Genomic DNA, 23890 nt, shown 5'->3' with positions numbered 1-23890 from the left:
ACCCAATAGGAAGTGGATCGAATGTGCCCATTCTGGAGCCCAGGGAGTGGCCGAGAGACTGTGACAGATGTGCAGGCCAGAGAGAAATGAATCACCCAGGCTTATCAGAAGATAGCATTTAAAGATCACAAACTGTCTCAGGTGACAAACTGTCACCAGGACCCAAGCCGACTATAGACTATAGAGTTATATATGCTGTGGTTGAAACTTCTCTGTCTGTCTCTCTGTCTCTCTGTCTGTCTCTCTCTCTCTCTCTCACACACACACACACAACCCCTTCCCCCATCAATCTGCTTCATTATCATCTGGGTTTACAAGATTATGTGATAACAGCAGACTTTTAAAATTTTAATATTTTGATAAATTATTTTCCCACTAACAATTTATATATATCTAATTGACCCCTTTCTATGTGCACCTTACAATAACAGACACAATAGTATATATGTACAATAATACTATACAATACAATAATACCATAAAGTAGAAATTTACGAATAGAGACCAAATCAAGATTACGGAAAGATAGATTTTAACAGATTCAGACCAGGAAGGAAGTTAGAACATAAACAAGCGAACAGAGGATTCTAAGCTTGAGTTTTGAAATCAATTTTTCCTCTTGGTAGAAAAATGAATAAAAAGAGCTACAATTTATTGAGTCTTTTTTATGTGCCCAGCTCTATGCTAAGCAGGTGGCATACATGAGCCCAGTCCTCCCCCAGTCCTCAGAGGATGGATTATCATCCCATCGACTGATGGGCTTAGCGCGTTCTCACACCTTGCCAGAGATCAGACAGCTCTTAAGACTAGTCCTTTTGACCCCAGGTTTCTGCCCCAGAGCACGAGACTCTTCCTCTCTGGGGAGTCTGTGACGTTTGCTGAGGATGTGGGTATTGGTCACAAAGCCAATTTTATTTCATATCAAACCCCAAAGGAAGACTCTTACAGGAGATTTCATCCCAAGATGAATGCACAACAAGGTCCACATCAGTTTCAGAGGGAGAAACTGATCAATCCACAAAGATCCCACCAAGATCCACCAGATCGCTATAATGCGGTGACGTATTACGTACAAAACATAAAATGTTCATTATAAGGTGGCAAATATGTTGCCCTCACAATTGCTTGCAGGAGACAGAGGGGGACAAGCCTCGGGCAGCCAAGCTGTTCAGTTTTCCTTGATTTTGCCCATATTGCACCATAATGCCATCCTTATTAGAAGACAAATACTAAAAAGGACAAATCCTGTTGTTTGGAGAAAACATCTCCAGAGCACTCTTCGTCCACATTCTCACTTAAGTGTAAGCCTGGGTTCTGGAGTGTGAAAGAATCGAGTTCAAGTTCTGGCTGTGCCCTCACTAGATTCCCTTGGCCAGTTATCTACGTCCTCTAATAATAGCAGCTCTGACCCCATAGGGTTGTTGTGCAGGTAAAGAGTGAGATGCGGGCAGTTTTGTCCCATGTCCGGCACACAGAAAGTGCCTAATAGATGGGAGTTATAATTATTCAGTAGCTTGGATTACAGCCCATCCCTGGACCCGTCACGCTGGCCAGAGGGATGTTGTCCTCTCCTTGGCCTGGCTTGGGTCACAGAGTTACACTCTGAGAGATGATATTGATTGCAGCGTGGGCATGGACTAGGGGTTGCAGAAAGGAAAGCGTGGGAAGCACTGATTAGGAGCCTATTGCAGAGATCAAGGCAAGAGATGGTCGTGGTTTGAAAGAGGGTGGTGACCTCACCAGACGTGAGGTCCAGGCATTGTGTTCCTGGCAAGCTGTGGGCAGTGAGTAATGCGTTCTCCCAGCTGTACTAGTAGCTCTGCTTCTTCTTATCCGTGTGCATAGGGACAGAGGATGCCAGAGGGACCAAGGTGAGGCAACACATACCATGGGCGCATCTGCAAGGCTGAATAACAGGCTATCCTTCCTATATCAGGTCAGGCCACCAGATAATGCCTTCCTTTGATCTTGGATTTCTATAAAAAGGAACCCCATGGAGGAAGGGCTTACTGCAAAGCCAGAAGCAAACTCAAGAGCACACCACCAGTCATGTAACCACGGGTGACAGGCAGTCCTTAGGCATGGGGAGTTGGGAACTGTCTTCTCCACACCTCTACTGCTCATCCTTGATTGCAAGTGAGTCCTTGGATTTCAAAACAGGAAGTAGCCCAACTTGGGCTGCTGTTCTGCCTGGCAGCTTCCCTTCTCAGCAGCCCCTCCTTCAGACAGAGGCAAGGCAGCTGTTCCACAGTGAGACCACACCCTTCGTGGAGCTCTGGGGCTGGAGACATGAATGGCCCTGGACGGGGGACCCTGGGAAGCATGGCAGAGCTTCGGCATGGCCCGCTACCGCTCTACAAGGCACGCTTGGGATTAATCAAGCAAGAACCGCATGAGAGGGAAAGGGACACGAGAGGCATTGAGAGCTAGCCATGTGCCAGGGGTTGGGTTAGGATGTTTTATCTTGGAGATGGCTTTCAGTGACCCTGAGAGGTGGGCATTGTATCTCTCATGGGATAAGCTCAGAGTTAGTAAATGGTGCAGCCAGGACTCACATCTCTGTCGGACTCCAAAAGTCTGTACTTTCTTAGTCAATCACCTGGTCGTCTTCACGTCCACAGTGAACCCATGACTCCACTGAGTTGGAGAAGCACTCAGACCAGTCAGAGACTGCCAGCATCTACAGCCAGGAGATAAGAACAGCCTCGTAGTTGTGTATACACATACACAGATATGCATGCACTTTGCACATTGTAGAAGGTAACGAAAACGTTAGGGTTTCTCATTATGAGCAGCTCTCCTATTTATCATACTGATTCCCCTCTTAAGTTAGAACAGTCTAATTTCCTTGAAGTCAGGAAGCACCTCTATCTGTTTCATCTTGTTCACCCAAAGGATGGTACCCCATTAATATCTCACACGTGGCAGGTGCTGGCTGTGTTATGCTTAAAAGGAAATGAATTGAATTATATGTTTTATCTGTGCTTTGCAGTTCTTCGGAATTTAAAAGGGAGCCGGCAGTCCACAAGTTTTACTGCTTTGTCAATGGTAAAGAACTTTTCAAAAGGGAACATTTTCTTTAAACTCCAAAGGGGTTGGTAAACATGGGTTTGAAGGAGTATAAGGGCACGATATCCCCCCAGCTCATTTCTCAGAAGGGGTCTCATGTCTCACACGTACGCAATTGTGCTGTGTCCAAGACTCTTAGTAAGCTTTTAAGTTTGGCTTTGATGAGAGCCTGACCGACACCCAAAGGCCTCTCCAGCCTAAACTGAGGTTTGTCTTGCCAGAAACCAAAGTTTCCAGCCATTAGTCAATGTCTGGTCCCTATCAGGCTGAGAATAGACCACTTGCCTGTAAAGACGTTCAAGGAAACTGCCAGTGGCTTCCAGGAATAGGTGGTATGAGTGGGAAAAACGTAAGTTATCAGGGCAGGGGGGCGTTGAGTGGATAGACAATGAGGGACCATTGTCAACGGTTTTATCCAGGTAGAGTATGATTTTACGAAAAATTAAAATAAAATAAAAGGAATAAAGTAAGGTCAGTGTCACTTCCTAGTTCATTCTGGGTTGGACTTCAAACACTGATTATTTGTGTTCAGTCTTATCTATGAGGCAAGATGTGATTGCACCTGAAGTACATTGATTAACCCAAAATAACTTTCCCTCAATTTGCTGGATGCTCGAGAATACCCTGGAGACCTCGCTTTTGTTTTGAGTTAGCCATTTGGGAGCTTGGCGCTGATCCTTGCGCAACCATTCAAACTGAGTGAACCAGAAACATGTCAGGAGCTACACAAGGACATATAGCATAGTTTAATTAGTTTAGAGAGAGGGTGGGGGGTGGGTCCCCCCTTCTCCTTAAATATCGCTCAAGCAAATTGTTTTTTTTATGGTACTTGTTAAAATAATTTCATGGTGGCAGTTTTGTTCTCATGCTAACTGAGCAGGGACGTGTGGGTTATTAAAAAGGGTCGTCAGCCTGGCAAAGTTGGGTGCATTCTCTTTGCTTTTAAAAAACAAGAGGGGTTTAATCACCTGGCTTGTGCAATGGCATATGAAAGAACCCAATCTTGAATGTCAGCGCAAGGCTGAAGCGCCTGTTAATAATAGTCACTAGCTAGGAAATTCTTCTGCTGACTTTTATCAGGAATTTTCCATAGTAAGCGAGGCTGCCCACGGCAAGCTGGCCTGTGGGATTTTCATTCCATCACGTACATTTTTCTGTTCATCGTGGTAAAGGAGAACATTACTTACTGGAACATGTGACCAGAGTTTTGCTCTCTGGGAATGGAAACCTTCCTCTTCCTCCTCCTTGGGACAATTCCTCAAAGAGATTGGAAAACTGATCTCTTTAAAGGAAGACAAGCCACCCTGGTTTCAAAATATTGGTCTGCTGCATTCATTCTAAGGCCCCAAGTCACTCTGTGTCACTCTATCTCATCATACACATCTTGCAGTCATCAGGGCAATCAGGGCAGCCCTCCCACCTTATGTGGGAACCAGGTTCAGAATTGATGGCACAGAAATATCACTCCCCTGCTGAAGAAACTTCCATGGCTCCCCAGGGACCACGGGATAAAATTCGACTTTTAAAGCCTGATAATTCAAGGTCGTTCATAATCTAGCCACAAACCACTGCTGGCTTCTTTTCCCTTTCCCCATGCTGCCCCAGCTAGACCCCAGACACTGTGAGTGGCTCTTTTCGGCTCCCTTAACAAAGGCTCTTCCCAACCTCACACCCATTAGGGTAGCTACTATAAAAAAAATAAAATAAATAAAAACAGAAAATAACAAGTGTTGGCTAGGATGTGGAAATATTGGAACCCTTGTGCACTGTCGGTGAAAATGTAAAATGGCACAGCTGCTATGGAAAACAGTATGGCAGTTCCTCCACAAACTAAAAATAGACTTATCATATGATGCAACAATTCCGTTTCTGCATATGTACCCAAAAGAACTGCAACCAAGATTTCAAAGAGGTATTTGTACATCCACGTCCACAGGAGCATTATTTACGATAGCTAAAACACGGAAGCATCCCCAGTGTCCAGAAATGGATGAATGGATAAGCAAAATGGGATATATACACGTAGTGGAATATTATTCAGCCTTAAAAAGGAAGGAGATTCCACAACACGCTACAACGCAGATGAACCTTGAAGACATCATGCTAAGTGAAATAAGCCAGTCACAAAGCAATGAATACTGTACTTCGGTGAGGTACTTGGAAAAGTCAAAACCCTAGGGACAGAAAGCAGAGCGGTTACCAGGGGCTGAGGCGAGAGGGGAACGGAGAGCTATTGTTTAATGATATAGAATTTCAGCTTTAAAAAATGAAAAGAAGTATGGGGAATGGATGGTGGTGACGGTTGCACAGCACTGTGAATGCATTGAATACCACTGAATTGTACGCTGAAAACCGGTTGAGATAGTAAGTTTTATTTTATGTGAATTTGACCACAATTTAAAAAGAGAAAAAGAATGTCGTTCTCCATGTCTACTGGACAACATCCTTTTCGTCTTTCATCTGTTGAGGCAAACTCAGATAACGTCTCTTGCAGGGCCTTAAAGGCCGTGCAATGCAGACAGTGAGACTGCCTCAACAGCACTTTTTAGACCTATCTCCGACTGAAGCCTTTATAGATTTATAGAAGGGTATGTGTGGGTTTCTCTGTGTGTGTGTGTGTGTGTGTGTGTGTGTGTGTGTGTGTAATATAAAACTGTCTTTTTGGGCTTCCCTGGTGGCGCAGTGGTTGAGAGTCCGCCTGCCGATGCAGGGGACGCGGGTTCGTGCCCCGGTCCGGGAAGATCCCCCATGCCGTGGAGCGGCTGGGCCCGTGAGCCATGGCCGCTGAGCCTGCGCGTCCGGAGCCTGTGCTCCACAACGGGAGAGGCCACAACAGTGAGAGGCCTGCGTAGTGCAAAAAAAAAAAAACTGTCTTTTAAGCCATTTACCTGTCAAAGAGGCTGGTGACTCCCTAGAGCTTTGCTATTCCAAGTGAAGTTTGCAGCCTCACGTGAGAGTTTATTAGAAATGCATAACCTCAGGCCCCATCCCAGATCTACTGAATCAGAGTCTGCACTTTTACCAAAGCTTCAGGTAAATCATTTATGCATTAAAGTTGGAGAAGCCTTGGTCTCCAGGGCCCAACTTCATGAGGGTCATCTTTCATTCCTCCATCGTACATGGTTACACAAGAGAATCAGTATGGAACTCTTTAAACATCACATACACCTAGGCCTCACCTGACTCAGTAGGTCAGGGGGTAAGTAAGCCCTGAGCAAGTATAGATTTTTAAATTTCACGGGTGATTAAGATGCACAGGTAGGGTAGAGAACCATTGGCTTAGCCCAGTGGTCCTTAAACTTGAGTGTTGTATTACCTGAAAGGCTCCTTAATTCAGGTTTCTGGGTCCCACCCCAGAATTTCTGATGGAGTAGATTGGGGTGGGGCTCAGAATTTGCACTTCTAACAAGTTTCCCAGTGATGCTGCTGCTTATAGGGATCACACTGAGAGCCATAGGCCTAACACATAGGAAATATTTGCTGGATGTGTAAATAGAAAGGATGATTAGAAAAAAATTTAGATTCAAGAAATGTCCAGTATTTTAGTTATAAGTGGTTGTACAACTAGCCATCCCCAAACATAGGGGCTTAAAGCAACAGTAATGTATTATATTTCAAAATCCTGGGGGTTGACTGGGCTCAGCTGGGTGGTTCTTTTGCTCCACACGGTGTAACTGAAGGCACTCATGACCTGCCTTCCCCTGGAATCTTGGCTGAACTACACTGCTCAAGGCAGCCTCTCACCCTCAGGGCCTCTCTCCATGCCTTGGTTTCGTACCCTTCACTAGTCTGGCTAAAGCTCCTTTAGAGCATGCAGCTGGCTTCCAAGAGGGAGAAGGCAGAAGCTGTCAGTCTTCTTCTTTTTTTTTTTTTTTTTTGCGGTATGCGGGCCTCTCACTGCTGTGGCCTCTCCCGTTGCGGAGCACAGGCTCCGGACGCGCAGGCTCAGCGGCCATGGCTCACGGGCCCAGCCGCCCCGCGGCATGTGGGATCTTCCCGGACCGGAGCACGAACCCGCGTCCCCTGCATCGGCAGGCGGACTCTCAACCACTGCGCCACCAGGGAAGCCCCGTCAGTCTTCTTTTGAAGGCCTGAGTTTGGAAACCCCAGAACACCAGTTTTCCTATGTTCTGTTGGTTATTATAAACCAAGCCTCAAGGCCAGCTTATATTCAAGGGGAGGAAAACTAAGTCTCCATCTCTTAATGGGAGGAGCAGCAAAGAAGTTGTAGCCATCACGAACCCCCTGTATCTAGTTTTTTACAGAGGACAAATTAAGAGACTGAAAGAGAAGTACATAAAATCCCATTAACCTGTCAGCTGGTCAGACCAGCAATGTCTATCCCAGGCATCTCTTGCCCTCCACGCTGGATGTCCATGGCTGGGAATGCAGTGGTGGGTGTCAGCTTCGCTCAGCATTCCTGCTCAGGCAAGCTCTCCTTGTGATCTCTTTTTTTTTGGACCCAGGCTATTTTCCTGTTTCGTCTATTATGCCAAAGATGGAAGGTGCTTGGGAGAATCGGTCTGTGGGTATAAAACCACACTTCACCGAGGGTTCTATAGGACTCAGATACTGAAGTAGTGAAAGCTCCTAATTAGTGCAATGAAACACTGATGAATCTCTTAACCTCTGATCATCAGATGGCAAAAAAAATATTAAAACTTTGGGGAATGAATGAAAACTTGAATGACTCTGCCCACGATCCATTCAAGTGGGAGTTGTTACTAGTAAAAATATTCTTTTGGTTTTTCTTCCTTGAACAGCAATCCTCTCTGGACAGTCTACAGAGCCCTGTCTCAGGGGCATCATCACGTCATCAGGTGGTACAATTAGCCTCACGCTGCCCACGAGGAAGCTGAGTTTCTAAGAATGGAAGTTGCCTGAGATCATGGTAACTAAATAGCTGCTGGAGTTCACACCCGGGACTCCTAGCCACGAACCCTCTCCATGACTCTGTTTCAGGAAATTCCTTCCAGGAAAGAACTTAACTGAACATCCTGTTGTCAACCTAACATACCAGGAGGGAATATAGTACAATTTCGATCTCCCGTTACTTAAAGTGTATGCTAGTAGCATCACCATCCTGTGAGAGCTTCTTGGAAATGCTAAATCTTAGGTCTCAACCCAGAAGCTACACTTTAACAAGGTCTTTAAGTGATTTTGTGTCCCCCAGAGTTTGAGAAGCACAGATTCAGCACGGTTTTGGGGTCAGAAAGGCTGGGGTGAAGTCCTGCCTTGGTTACTTACTAGTTGTGTGACTTGGGCAAGTCATTCTCTAAGCCGCAGTCCCTTTATTTGTAAAATAGTAATTAAAAAAAGCACCTGCCCTCCCAGCATTATTGTGAAAATTCTATAAGTTAATGCACAGAAAGTGCTTTGCAGACTTCCTGGTTCATAGTAAGTTCTCAGTAAGTGTGAGCTACTATTATTGTTAAAAATAATCACCTTCCCCAGCAGCCAGCCAGACGGCTCATGACTCCTTGCTGTGAAAAGCAAAATTCTCCACCCATATTCAGAAACTGCAAAAGAAAGAAGAGACAGGGACTTTGCCCTCGAGATGCTCTCTGGGTGCAATGAGAAAGGGAGGGCAGCTGCATCGCAAAACAGACAAGCAAACTTCTCCCACGGAAATATCCCCATGGAGCCTGCACCCTCGCAGCCTAGATGGGCTGTTTGATGAAGTGCCGCAGGGAAGAGGCATGGTTCTGGAGCTTGTTAACTAACTGATGAGTCAGGGGCAACAGCCACTGAAGCGTGAAGGTGGAAATACACAAACAAGGCTCAGCATAGCCAGGGCTGCCAGGGCACACGTCCGTCCCCTCCCTCGTCCCCCCACCGATGAGAGCGGAGAGCGGTGGCAGGCTGGAGGCGAGTCTGGAAGGGACGGGGGTAGTGTGGGGTCAGGGCTGTCCTACCTGGGGCAACACGGGACACGGGGGCCTGAGGGGCTGACTCAGCCAGGACCTATAGGGGAATGCTGGGCTCCAAGTCCTGGGGACAAGTACATTGATTCCAAATCCAGAGTGGATAATGGCAGGACAGATGTCAGCAGTCAGGAGTCTCCAGATACGTGTTCTATAAGCACTGGGAGCCAGAGAGGGTGAAAGTGAGGGTCAAGGTCCTGAGGGCTGCCTTGAATCACGATCACCATAACAGTAACAACTGACATCGTTGTAATAACATAATAACGACATGATAATAACATGCATCAAGGGCTTAGTGCATGTCAGCAGTTCCTCTGTGTTACCTCATCCTCACAAGTATGTGAAATCAATACTTTCTTAAACAAATGAGAGGACCAAGAAGAAGAGATGGTAAACTACTTGCCCACAGTCACACAGCCAGGAAGTGGCAGAGCCAGGCCCTTGGGCTTTCAGAACTGGCTCTCTTAACTGTTAAACTAGACTGAATATCAGCTGGTCTTTGATGCTATTTTCGGGGGTGGGTGTGGGGTTGATGTGTGAGTTGGGTCTACCTGGCTTAAGGAGCCTAGGGGGAGAAAAATTAGGATAACTTATGACACTATCTTTGGAGGGGGTGGCCACCCTAGAGATGAGGTCACTCCTAATTTTACTTTATCTTAAGTTTCAGTCCACACGGGGCAGATATGGTAAGTGCTCATCTGGGTGACACACGGAGCCAGGCTCTGGGAGACACAGCTGGGTCTGGCACTGTCCTGGCCCTGAGGAGCTCAGGGTCTCATAGCTGCCTGTTGCAGTAACATGTGTCGGAGAGGTGCAAACTACAGAGAAGCAGGGGAGGATGCTGTGGCTGTAAACTTTCTTCTCAGCCAATGAAACCTAGATGGTGGAAGGGTTGGCACTATTCTTCCTGCTTCTAATTTCCTCCATGTCCTGGGTCTTTGTGAGTCTTTCCCCCAAACCCAATTCGGTTTTTGTTTTTTTTTAATAGATTTTAAGCTGTCTAGTTTCATTTTTTTTAATTAATTAATTTATTTTTGGCTGTGTTGGGTCTTCGTTGCTGTGCGCAGGTTTTCTCTAGTTGCGGTGAGCGGGGGCTACTCATCGTCGCGGCGCACAGGCTTCTCATTGCGGTGGCTTCTCTTGTTGCAGAGCACGGGCTCTAGGCGCGCGGGCTTCAGTAGTTGTGGCTCATGGGCTCTAGAGCGCAGGCTCAGTAGTTGTGGCGCACGGGCTTAGTTGCTCCGCGCATGTGGGGTCTTCAAGGACCAGGGCTCAAACCCATGTCCCTTGCATTGGCAGGCGGATTCTTAAACACTGGGCCACCAGGGAAGTCCCCAGTTCGGTTTTAATTTGCTTTACCTCCTCACCTTCTGTGATTTCTCCACACACCTCCTCAAGTCTCCTTATTTATGAAGTTCACAGATGTCATCCCCAAATAGGAAGATGCTTTGGCAAAATCCCAAATTATACAGCATGTGGTTAGAAATGGAAACTGTGTGCCTCGGATTGGATTTGAACCTACGCAGCTGGGACTCGAACCCAGCCAAAACCTACAGTCTTCCAAGTGAGATCACACACCTGGTTTCAGGACTTAATGAAACTCAGGTTCTTGATGTCTCATCGCAGAAAGAATTCAGTGAGAGACAAAGTGGTAGGTAAGAAGTGGGTTTATTTAGAGAGAAACACACTCCACAGACAGAGTGTGGGCCATCTCAGAAGGTGAGAAAGGCACCAGGGTATGGGGTTGTTAGTTTTTAAAGGGGTGGGTAATTTCATATGCTAATGAGTGGGAGGAGTATTCTAGCTATTTCAGGAAGGGGCGGGGATTTCCAGGAATTGGGCCACCGCCCACTTTTTGATCCTTATGATCAGTCTTGGAACTGTCATGGCCCGTGTGGGGGTGTCATTTAGCTTGCTGATGTGAGCGTATACTGAGGCTCAAGGTCTAGAGGAAGTCGACTTGTCCACCATCTTAGACCCATTTGGTTCTAATCAGTTTATGTCATGTCCTCCGGCTATGTCATTCTTTCAAAAGTTGTGCCCTGCCTCCTTCCCTCCTGTTTCAGAATGACCCCAGTGGGCCAAAACAAGCCATGAGCAAGTCTCTCCTGTAGAGATTGGCTAGGACCGTTCAGCTGAAGAGACAAAATGCCGTACACATCAGTGGAAAGAGACTTGGTCTTGGCTTGGAAGATCTCTGTGTAAATCCCAGCTCTGACACCAATTAGCAGTGGGATCCTGGGTAGGGACTTGCCCTCTTTAAACCTGCGTTTCCCCTTCCTGTGCAAAATCCTTGACTTGCCCCTGTTACCCTGCACGATCTAGGCCCTGCTAACCTCTCCAGTCTCACTTCTCATAACTACGCATTAGGATACTTTTGGCTACAAATAACAAATGAGCAGTCATTTAAATCACAAGGATGTATATTGTTTACTTGGCAAGAAGTCTAGGGGGACATGCTTCCAGAGTTGCTTCAGCAGCAGCTCAAGGTCCAGATATTGGTTCCATGTCTCCCCAATTCTCTTGGCCTTCCCCTTATTATCACAAGATGGCTGCCATAGCTCCAGGCATTACACTTACAAATAACAGTGAGGCGCTCTCTCTCTCTCTCTCTTTTTTTTTTCCAAGATTTATTTATTTTTAATTTATTTTTGGCTGTGTTGGGTCTTAGTTGTGGCCTGCGGAATCTTCATTGAGGCATGCGGGCTCTTCGTTGTGGTGGGCAGGCTTCTCTCTAGTCGTGGCATGGGGGTTTTCTCATCTCTAATTGTGGCACGCAGGCTCCAGGGCTCATGGGCTCTGTAGTTGTGGCGTGTGGGGTCCAGAGCACGTGGGCTCTGTAGTTTGCGGCATGCAGGCTCTCTAGTTGAGGCGTGCGAGCTCAGTAGTTGTGACGCGCAGGCTCAGTTGCCCTGCGGCATGCAGGATTCTATTTCCCTGTCCAGGGATTGAACCTGCGTCCCCTGCATTGTAAGGTGGATTCTTTACCACTGGACCACCAGGGAAGTCCCTACAGTGAGGAGCTCTCTTCATTGGCTTCTTTGCTTTAATCTGAAATTTCCAAAGAAATGTCTCCCGACATCTTTTTTGGATGATACTGTGTCACATGGCCTTCACTAGCTGCAAGGGAGGCTGGTAAATCATATACCTTGCTCTCTCTCTGTAGTGTAAAGCTGGTAAGAGAGAAGTAGATTGCAAATATATGTTGAGTAGCCAAACAATATTATCTGCTATATCCCTAACCAAAATCTTGTCCCTCTAATGCACCAATTCACTCAATGTTCCCCCAGAAGAGCATATAATTTCAGCTTCTATGTCATTGCATATGATGGCTCCCTCTGCCTGGAATGCCTTTCCTCACCTTCTTCATCTGGTAAACCCTCACTTACATTCCAAGATTCAGCTGTGCAACAACTTCCTTTAACATCACTTCCACTCTAAAATCTGGGTTCAACAGACCTCGCCTCTGTGAACATAAAGCTTTTCTGATTGATTTCTACATCCTAGAATCTAGCATATTACCTAACAGAAAAAAGGTACCCATTAAATGTTTATTGACTAAATAAATGAGGATAATAATTACCACCTCATAGTTATTATGAAGTTAAAAATGAGATAATTTATGAAAAAAAGTTTTCATATTTTATTTCATAAAAATAATGCATATTATTTTAATGCATAATAATTGATGTAATAACTAATATCAGCTAGCATTTACTGAGCACTTAGTATATGCCTGCCACTATTCTTAAGATCTTACACACCTAACTCATCTAATCCTAACAAAAACCCTATGAAGGGGCTTCCCTGGTGGCGCAGTGGTTGAGAGTCTGCCTGCCAATGCAGGGGACGTGGGTTCGTGCCCAGGTCTGGGAAGATCCCACGTGCCACAGAGCGGCTGGGCCCGTGAACCATGGCCGCTGAGCCTGCGCGTCCGGAGCCTGTTCTCTGCAATGGGAGAGGCTACAACAGTGAGAGACCCGCGTACCGCAAAAAAAAAAAAAAAAAAAAAACCCTATGAAGTAGACTGATTAGTTAGCATAAGCTAGATCTTGCTGAAGTAACGAATAATACTTCCATCTCAGTGGTTTAAACACCAAAAATTTATTTCTCACCCATACTAAACGTCCATTGTAAGTTGAGGGGGTCTCTATTCATTTCAAGAATTTGGGAACCCAACTGACCATCCTGTAATTAAAACATCCAGGGCACATGGCCTCCTTGGTCTAAGTGGCAGAGTAAGAGAGCATGGAAAACCAACCCCAGCTCTAAATGCTTCTGTCTAGAAGTGATACACATCACTTCCACCTACATTTCATTGCTAAGGGCAAGTCCCCTGGTCACGCCTAAGTGCAAGACAGCGTGCGTAACTGAAGGAGTTGGTGAGAGCTGGTAGCGTCTACCACATAGACACTACCTTTAATTAACAGATGGAGAAACTGAAGCAGAGAAAGGAGGTAATTTGTCCAAGATCAAGCAGCTGGTGAATGGTTGATGCAGGATTCAATCTTGGCTTTTGTGAATTAGAGCAGAGGTTAGCAAACTTCTATCAAGGGTCTGATAGTGAATATTTTAGGCTTTGCCGGCCACACAATCTCTGTTACAGGGCCTCATCTCTGCCGTTGCAGTGCAAAAACAACCACAAACAATATGTAAATGAATGGGCATAGAGGTACTCCGATGAAACTTCATTTGCAAAAATACAGGGTGGGCCTGATTTGGCCGGTGGCTGGCCATGGTTTGCTGACCCTTAAGTGAGAATTCTGGCTCATGACCTCAAGGTTACCCTGAGCTCTGAAGATTGTGAAATGATGAACAAATGTGAGATATCATAACCATTTGCTACCAAATACCTGCTGCATTCCTCCCTAGCCGGCCAGAGTCCGATGACTTCATACACTTTCATGGGTCACTGAGCTTTCATCCAGCCAAGGTTAAAGGTAACCAGCTTCTCTTTGGGGGCTGGCTAATTATTACTGTACAAGTTTAAAGGGAATGACAGACACAGGTAATTGTCTTACTGAAAATGAGGACAGGAACCATACCAAGGACCAAGCAAGCCAGTATTAAACCCCCATTAGCTGCGTGGGGTCATTCCTAATGGCACATTCACCGATGGGACAATTGTTCTGCTGGCCTGTGCTAACCAGCAATTGAAATCAATGGGAGGCTCTGGGCACAGAAGCAGGTTTTTTTCTGGGCCACCTAACACAGACCTTGTTTTTCCAGCTGACACTCTGCCTGTGTCAGCTAATTCCCGCTTTGGAAAATGCATTCCAGGGCTCATAAAGACTTTAAAGTCACACTATTTTCTCACCATGTTATTAAAACCTAAATGGCTTTGCTTCTTCCTAATATGACCAGATTTCCTGGCTAGCTTAGAAAAAAGGCCCGATTGTCACAGAATCTGGGTTTCCAATTGGAAAGACAAAGCCCGAGGTTTATTTGTGGATTAACTGTTTCTAAATGATTCAAGCACTGCGTTGGGAAGAGAAGAACATGGAGGCGGCAGTTTTACGAAAATGCACGTGTGTTTGAAAATCTGTAAGGCAGGATTCAACTTCACCGCTCACTTACTGCCTGCGGGAACCTGGGCAGGTCACTTCACCTCACTGAGCCTCAGTTTCCACGTTTGTAACTTGGCAATAATGAGACCAGTTTCTCAGTGTTGTCCTGAGGGCGGCAACAGGGTGTCAGTGCCCAGGAGGCCCTCCCAGAATGGCAGCTCCCATGGAAGCAGGAAGGTCCTGGGTCTGGCCAAGCCAGAAATAGCTGAGAACTGGCTCTGGAAAACTGGCAGAATCCACCCCAAACTGGGCTTCCTGGTGCTAATTGGAAATTAATCAGGAGAAACAATCACCAGCCAGAACAATTAGGAGAATGAGCTCATGGAACCTGCCCACCCCAAGCCCTGCTCATTCTGGGATGGCAACCAGTCCTCCCCCAGGCCAGTCGGCAGCTACCCTGAGGAAGGCAGGCTGCATTGGGGCAGAGGGCGAGCGTGCCTTATTTCAGTGGGGCTGTCTTCATCTCCACCGTCAGTTCTCACGGATGCTGCACTTAGCTCACCAGAGAGGGCAGCCAGGGCCATCCCTCAGAGGCCTGGGGAGGCCTGTGTATGTCCCCAACAGGGCAAGTCAACAAGGAGCAGGGAAGGGCCAGATGTTGCCCCGGGCCCCAGCTCTCCCATGGTCGAGCTACAGGCAGGGGTTCAGACTAGAAGCTTTAGAAGCATGGATGGGCTTTGGGGGCTTAGCTCCACTTTATATACCCCTTTTTCAGATAAGAAAACTGAGGTCCAGAGAGGGGTCAGGCAGTAGGGTTGTAGCCATGCTAGGAACTGAACTCAAATCTCTTCCTACTGACCTATCTGCCTTGAAATCCCTTTAGAGATGGGACAGGTACCAGGGTTAGGTTGAAGAGGCTGGGGCTGTGTTTAAAGAGAAGGGAACAGTGTGAGGTCAAGAAAACAGATTTCAACAAAATCTTGTAATAATCTATAATGGAAAAGAATCTGAAAAAGAATATGTATACACATACGTATGTGTATATACACGTACGTATGTGTATATACATATGTATGTATGTATATGTATATATAACCGAATCACTTTGCTGTGCACTTAAAACTAACACAGCATTGTAAATTAACTATGCTTCAATTTTCAAAAAAAAGATTGCATAATTAAGGAATAAATAATGAATAAACACTGACCAGATTCAAAAAAAAGAAAACAGATTTCTAAAATTCTGAGCTAGGTAAAAGGAAAAATATTTCCTCATGATGATACCCACGTTGGAACAAGGGACCCTCTCAATCCCGTCACCCTCAGATTGTACTCAAGTCAAGCTAACCCCCAGTGAGAAGGGTTAGCTGATGAACTAGAAGACTGAGCACAAACACTATTTTTGCCCGATTTGCTTTGTGGAAAATTTTCTCATCCTGGCCCTGCCATGTCCTGGCTATGTGTCCTTGGGCAAGTCACTCCCCCTCTCTGAGTTCCAAATTCCCCACCTGCAAAACTGGAGTGGTGCTAGAATTGACCATCTTTTGTAAGCTGCAAAGCATTAGACAAACATAAAGCTTTGGCCAAGAGGCTTTTAATTCTTTGTAAAGCAGATTGACGCAGAGAATTCCCAGCTGGTAGCTGGTGTCTCCATTCCTTTAAAAAGGGTAGAGAAAAATGCCAAGTAGCCATCCCGCAGAGCCTAGAAGCTCCTTCCTGTTTTAACAGCCTCCCTGTAAACTGTCCAGGGGGTGACCGGCTCTCCTCCACGGAAATCTGCAGTAAATTGCATTCCAGGCCGGCTCACCAATCATCAGCCATGAGATCCTGTTTATCCTGCCCCAGCCTGGAATTTGGCCTCTTACGAAACCCCAGCTCGCAAAAAGGAGAACAGGTTGGACCAAAACTGCATAGCCAGTGAAGGAAGCTTTCCAGAAGGCTAGGGGATGTTTATTAAACAGACACGGACCAGGACCCACCCATCAGATCTCAGCCCCAGAGTCCCCGCTGACCTTTCTGTTGACACTGATTTGGGAGTTTGAGGTGTGATCTGACCCCCCGAAAGGACAGCTCCCCGATTCAGATAATTGCCTAGCCTCAGGTCTTTACTGCCAATGACGGCATCACCGCCTTAAATTATTTGCTGGTCACCTTCGGTGGGGGCAGGGATCGTGTAATCCTTACAATCTCTCTAGAAAGATTTTATAGAAGTGGAAGTTGGGCTTCTGATTCATCGAGTCATTTGCCCAAGGTCACTGAGCCAGGAGGGTGGTGCAGACAGGGCAGCTGCTGTTTGTGGGTGCTGGCACGCTTCCCTGCTTCGTGGGGTAACAGATCCAGCTGCCTGTCCACCTGAGCTGGGCACAACACCCAGGCTAATCCAATCATAAGACCACATCCTCCTGGAAAAATGAGAGAGGAGTATGTGACCAAGCGGGACCAAACAGACACTGTTTTAAGCACTTTACATCTCTGCACAGTTTTACGCCTCGTAACAACGCAGTGATACTGATTCCCATTTTATAGGTGAATAAACTGAGACCCAGAAGGTTAAGTAAAACAGCTGACCTTAAGTGGAAGGGCTGAGAATCAAATAGAGCGGTCTGACGCCGAAGCCCATACTCTTAACCACTAGGCTGGCCTGAGCCTGAATGTATCTGGTGTGGACTTGAGCTGTGTGAACCAACCATCAGCTGGCTTCTCTTTCACTTCCACTGCACTGCTTCTCAGGGCTTTTGTTTTTTGTGAGACCTCCCAATCCCTCCTCCACTTTGCTTCCAGGTATCGTTCTAAACATCTAATCCTGTCATTCTGCCTCTCACAGCTTCTGAATCATTCTCTGTCTCCTACAGACTCAAGTCCAAGTACTTAGCCTGCCACTGGGTCTGCTCTGCGTCCCCGATAGCTCGACTACACACACACACACACACACACACACACACACACCCTTGCAGGTAGGCCAAACCACCTACAGTTTCTGCAAAGTGTTAACTTTTCTTCCTAGGACAGCACTTTCCGTACATGTAATGGGAGCCACATATGCAATTCAAAATTTTCTAATAGCCCCATTAAGAAAACTAAAAAGAAAGCAGTAAAAGTAATTTTAGCAGCATATTTAATATGTTCAAAATATTAACATTTCAGCATGTAATCCATATAAAACAAATTATTAATGAGTTTCTCATTTTTGTTCTAAATGTTCACAATCTGGTATGTATTTTAGACTTATGGCACATCTCAGTTTGTACTAGACACATGTTTCTAGTGGCTACTGAATTGGACAGTGCAGTTGTAGAGAAAGGCTTCCCAAATGTTTTCAAGTCACAGCACATGTCAGAAACGAGCATGCTTGTACGGTCTCGCCTGGAGTAAATAGTTGACCGTGGTTAAGGCCAGAGGCAATAGGCCAGGTATCCCAGTGTTCCCCCACCCTGCCAAACCCCCTTATGGGCTGGACCATATGCATATCAGGGAAAGGCATCTTGTCTGGGGGTTTCAGCCCCATTTCCCCTTGAAGCTGAAGCTGGATGCCCTTGTCTTCAGGATCCTGCTGAGGATGAGGGATCAATTTCTGGGCACACACATCTCCAGCCGCGATATACGGCCTGGGAAGCTCTGTGCTGGAACTGCCAGGCTTTTGTTGCCTTTCTTCCTTCACTTCTTTGCACCACTTCACTGCCTTCTGCTGAGCACCACAGCCTGCCCTGTGGCTTCATAAACAGAAGGTTAGCCCAGTGGTTCTCGAAGTGCCGTTCTCGGGCTGGCAGCATCAGCATCACCTGAGTCTTGGCAGAGATGAAAATTCTTGGATCCTACTAGTCCAGACCTACTGAATCAGAAGTTCTAGGGGTAGAACCCAGCCGTCTGTGTGTAAGAAGCCCTCTAAGTGACCCCGATGCTCTCTAGGCACAAAAGTAATGATAATAACATCAACAACAATATTTTCCATTCACTGAGTGCTTTTTGTGGCCATTCACTTACTAAATGACTTACAGGCAATTCTATGGTGCCATGACCAGCCCCAGGTTACAGAAGAGGAAACTGAGGCATAGAGATGAGTGACTTGGCCAGGCTACACAGCTATTTCACATCATGGACTGGAAAATGACTTTTGTTTTTTTTGGTTTGTACAAAATATCAGCTGATGACAAGCAGTTAAGTTAGGTGAGTAGATTTTAGTGGAAATTTAGGGGTCAAAGGAAGGAAGATTAGCTCAAAGCACACAGCCTTCCACCATCTTTCTGGCGTTTAAGTCGTCTCTTCCCTTCTGTTATGGCCGGCATGCTTTATCCCCCCAGATCCATGTGTCGAAACCCTAACTTCCAATGGGATAGTATCAGGAGGTGGGGTTGGGAGGTGATTAGGTCATGAGGGTGGAGCCCCATGATGGGATTAGTGCCTTTATAGGAAGAGGAAGAGAGCTATTCCTTTCTCTCTGCTCTGTGCCATAGGAGGACACAGAAAGAAGATGGCAGACCAAGAAGAGGATCTACATCAGAACCTAACAATGCCGGCACCCCGATATGGACTTCTCAGCCTCCAGAACTGTGAGAACTGAATGTTTGCCATTTAAGCCACCTAGTCAATGGTATTCCATTATAGGAGTCAAGCTGTCTGAGACATCTTCCCATCTATCTCCGTTACTTTCTCCCTCCTTCCTAGAATTCCTAAAATTCAGAATTCTAAATTCTTTTCCCTTTGTTATCCGAAGTAGTTCAGCATCTTCTCCCAAATATGGGTGGCATGAAATAGCAGTTGGTGTCAGGGTTGATGGAGCCTTGTAAGACATACATCTTCTGTGGTCTTTTTTTTTTTTTTAACTTTTATTGGAGTACAGTTGATTTACAATGTTGTGTTAGTTTCAGGTGTACAGCAAAGTGATTCAGTTATACATATACACATATTCATTCTTCTTATTCAGATTCTTTTCCAACGTAGGTTATTATAGAATATTGAGTAGAATTCCCTGTGCTATACAGTAGGTCCTTCTTGGTTATCTATTTTATATATAGTAGTGTATGTATGTTAATCCCTCTTCTGTATTCTTCTTGGTGTCCATTCTGCTGTGGACTGCCTACTTTAGTCTGGTCTCTGGATTGGTGCCTGCCAAGGGTAACTGTTCTCACTGGCCTTTGGGGCATTGGGTGGCCACTAACGCTGAAGTCCGTGGTCCAGCTATTTGCCTCTGGTTTTAAAGCCCATTTACACTAGCCCTTCTCTGTGTCTCAGTGTCCCTTGCTGGGGCCCCTGGGAACTTGCCAAAACCTCGCACACCTCATGCCGCCTCGGGTTCATTTATCCAGCTGCCCGCTCCTGTCCCTGCACTGTTGGGACATGCGCTGCTGTCCCTGACAGCTGGACATGACCTTGTGTAGCGTCCTCCTTCAACTATGCAGCCTGCTCACCATGCCCAGGAAAGCAAGTCACAAGCACGCCTCCTCCCCGACCCCATCCCCTGTTCTCAGCATCCTCCCTCCCACCTGGCTGTGTCTACCATGTCCTCCTTTGGAGGTCCTCTCTGACCCGGAAAAACCAGACACACGTCCTTCTGGCCTGTTCATCTCAGCATCTTCTTCTCCATGGAACAGTCACACGGGAGCAGAAGAAGCAGGCCTCCCCTTCCTTGCCTCCTTCAGCTCAGGACTCCATGGCAATCTCATCTTCTCCTCTGTCCTGAGGTGGCCTTTACACTGTTCCTTCCCTGAGGCCATGATAGATGGAGCAGGCAGAGAACTGCAACACTTCCAACAACTTGCCAATCAATAGTGGAAGATCCGCAAATATTATCCTGCCTTCAATTGCTTTTCCAAACATTTCCCAGGGCTCAGCAGAACAAAGGGCTGCTACTCAACAGTCACCACCTTCCTGAGAAGGCAGTCAGGGTTAGAAATGACAAGTTTTTCGTACATTGTGATGGTTACATACAGGAGTGAGGATTACCATGTTAATGACTCATTTAGTCCACCATGGAAGAGAGGGAAAATACAAGCAATGCAATTAAGAAACGCACTTGGCGTTGGCTTATAAGCTACCTTCTCCTCCTCTGCCTCACTGAGGCATGGCAGAAATCCGCCTCTCAAACCCAGTCCCCGCAGTCACAATTTCCTGCACTCTCCTTCCCTTAGATCTACCCAAGACACTCGTTTGCATTCAATTTCCCCCACCAAACAACTCATCACAGAAATGGAAACAGAAACAACACTGAAGTACCACCTTTACCTGTTCTGACAAAACACACAAAGTGATGATCATATTCAGTGCGTGAACCCGTTGACAACAACTTGGCAGTGAGCTGCCGGAGCTATTAAACAATGTTCATCCCCTTTGACCTAGAATTTATCCTACAGACATAATTCCTGAAAGGAAAAACTGTCACACCCGTGTTCATTGTGGTGATATCTCTAATAGCTCCAAATTGGTAACCTCAGAACCAAATGACAGGGGAAAGGTGAGGGAAAATACAGTCCTTTGAAACAGTGTAATATTATGCAGTCATTAAAACTGACGGGAAGATTAGGTAGCAACATCAAAAGTGCTTGTCATTTAATGTTCAGCATAAAAAGGCAGAATACCAAATTGTCTCCCTGCAAGTTCTCCCAGACCCCCGACAGCCTGTGCTAACCAGATCCTTATCAGTCTGGTCTTTCCTCCCTAGCTTCCTGTCTAGCCCAGTTCAGGCCTCATCCTTGCTAGCATGCATGCAATAGAAATTCTCATTTTCTGTCTACATGTCCACCTCTGGCCCTAGGTGATGCATTTTAGGAGGAAAGGCACTCTTTAGGAGGAAAGGCACACTTTTCTCTCTCCTGCTGCCTGACCTTAAAAAATGCTGAATAAATGTTTATTGAATTAAAGAATCAATGACAGTAACTGACTACTGTTTATTGAGCACTTACTATGTGGCAGGCGTTGTGATCAGCATTTCCCATGCATTATGTCACGTTATTTTATTCTGAGATAATCTTTTGAAGTTGATACTATTATTACCCCCACTGTACAGATGAGAGATTGGAGTTCAGAGAAGTTGTCACACGTTCAAGGCCATGCATTTGATAAGGAAAGGAGACAGGACTTGAATCCAGCCCTGTCTGACTTCTGAGCCAGTGTTCTATTTATTTTAGGATACACAAGTGTGTACCTGTGTGTCTGTGTATCTATATCATCATAGCATCCACAGAGAACATGGGAAGAAAATCTAGTTGATTTACTTGGCTGGCGAGCAGTGAGATGGGGGGTAATTTTTTTTTCTGTTTTGTATATCATTTCTTTAAATGTTAGGGTGGCCTGAAAAGAGAGGAATACACTGAAGTTTCCAAGCCCTTGTAGGGTTGACTCTGGGTAACCTGAATATCTTAAAGGGAGATACCATGCTTGTCACTTAACTCCTTTTCCGCTGTCGGGGCCCAGGAGACATTCAGCTGCAAAGAGACAGTCATGTGTAAGACCCAGGCCTGTGATTGGGAGTCAGGCGCAGAAAGCATCAGCTGCCCTGTGGCACGCTGCTGAGCGAGTCTGGCTCGCCTGCCCACGGCACAGGGGCAAGTATTTGCTCACCGCCCCTGCTACTCTGCTCTCGCCGCGTTTGGTGGGAGCTGCCCGGCTGATGTTTCGGGGAGCATCTCATCACTGGGGTGTGAGTGCTGCGCGGAGGCAGGGGCGCATGGAGGATGGAAGCACACTCCACGTCACCCTATTCATGGAAGTCCCAAGGGCTAGAAGGCTGATGCTACCTCTAACTGAGTTGAGACAATTCAAAGAAGATATTCATCATAGTGCTTTAAGCTTGCATCTCATTACTGTACCACTCCGCCTGTGTGTCATGAGTTAATATATTTAATAAATCCTGTAATTATCTTGTGAATAGCATAATTATATTGCTTTGGAATTTTTTTCAGTGTTGAAAGCATACATTTGGCAAATGCAAATGTTTAAAATATATCTCAATTTTCCTAAATTTTGTTTCAGCATATCTTCATTTTTAAAAAAATTTACTCAGAAATACTGAAAAAATTGAAGTGGCCCAGGGCTGTTTTATTTTCTGAGAAATCCAGGCCCCTGGTGTCTGAGTTCGTATGGTTTAGAGAAGCTTGTAGCTCTTCGTGCATTTTGGACCATTCAGGGTGCTTGCAAACGGATCCTATTCTTCATGTTGAAAACAAAATAAGAGAAATAGGAAAAAAGCCGAAAATAAGATGAAAAGAAACAAAATTTAGGTTTATAAAAGAGCAGTGGGGAACTTTTATTTTAAAATAGGGATCAAATCCATTCATTTTCATCTGCTTTGTCCTCAAACAGCACTAAAATGACAAAGGAATATAAAAGGTATAGTTTACCAAAAAATAGGAACTCAGATATATCAATTAATTTTATGAAAAGGACAACATACAGGTGAATAGTAATCAGCTTTGCCAACCAGAGGAAGCTTTAACCTAAGCCTACAAGAGAGAAGTCAGAGGACCCCAAAACATCGCAGGAATTGGATAGCAGGTAGCTTGGAGATGGGGCGAGGAGTGGAGCTGAAAATAGTAGGAATGGTTGCAGAAGTAGGAGACAGCAAATACAAGCACCACCAACACCACCACCATTACCACCATCACCACAACCACCACCATCACCACAACCACCACCACCAGCACCACCAGCACCACCAATCACCACCATCACCAGCAACACAAGCACCATCACCACTATCACCACAATCACCATTGCTACCACCACCATTACCACCATCACCACAACCACCATCACTACCACCACCATTACCACCAGCACCACCAGCACCACCACCACCAGCACCAGCAGCACCACCACCATTCCCTCCCTCAGCTGGTAAATGCAGACAACAAAAGCCTGGACGCTTATCTTTGGGGGGAAGATGAATTGGAGAGACCCTCCTACAGCTCAGGTCAGGTGCAAAGACTATTTTACAGAGGTATTAAATGAAAGTCTCCCTATTGAATACAGAGATCCCTCCTGGGTACCGGGGTAATAACCCCCAGGCAGGAGGTTCAAGGACTCCTCCCTAGGGAAGCTAACTAGCCTAAGAGCAAAACCAATTCACCACTTTTTTGCACAATAGTGAAGCTCACCAATCAACAAGCCTCACTGATGAGTTTTCAAACAGCTTTTCAGCTCCTAACCATGAGCAGCAGCCAAAGCCTCTGGAGCAAAACAAACAGAAAAGAGGGGAACACAACAGACACACAGACATGATGCTGAGGGCAAAAGAAAACTGCCAAGGAACAGGAAGAAGAACGATAGCAATGATATCCCCAGAAAGGGAGGGCTGGCAGCCCCATCCCTAAGACAAGAATAAGAGGCTGTATAAATGAAAGGTCAGAGGATAGGAAAGAGCCCTTTTGAAAAAGGAGAACAAAATAGGGACTCTAA

Source organism: Phocoena phocoena, chromosome 3 (genome assembly GCF_963924675.1).
Source record: "Phocoena phocoena chromosome 3, mPhoPho1.1, whole genome shotgun sequence".
NCBI classification, from domain to species: Eukaryota; Metazoa; Chordata; class Mammalia; order Artiodactyla; family Phocoenidae; genus Phocoena; species Phocoena phocoena.
This window is presented reverse-complemented; position numbering follows the sequence as displayed.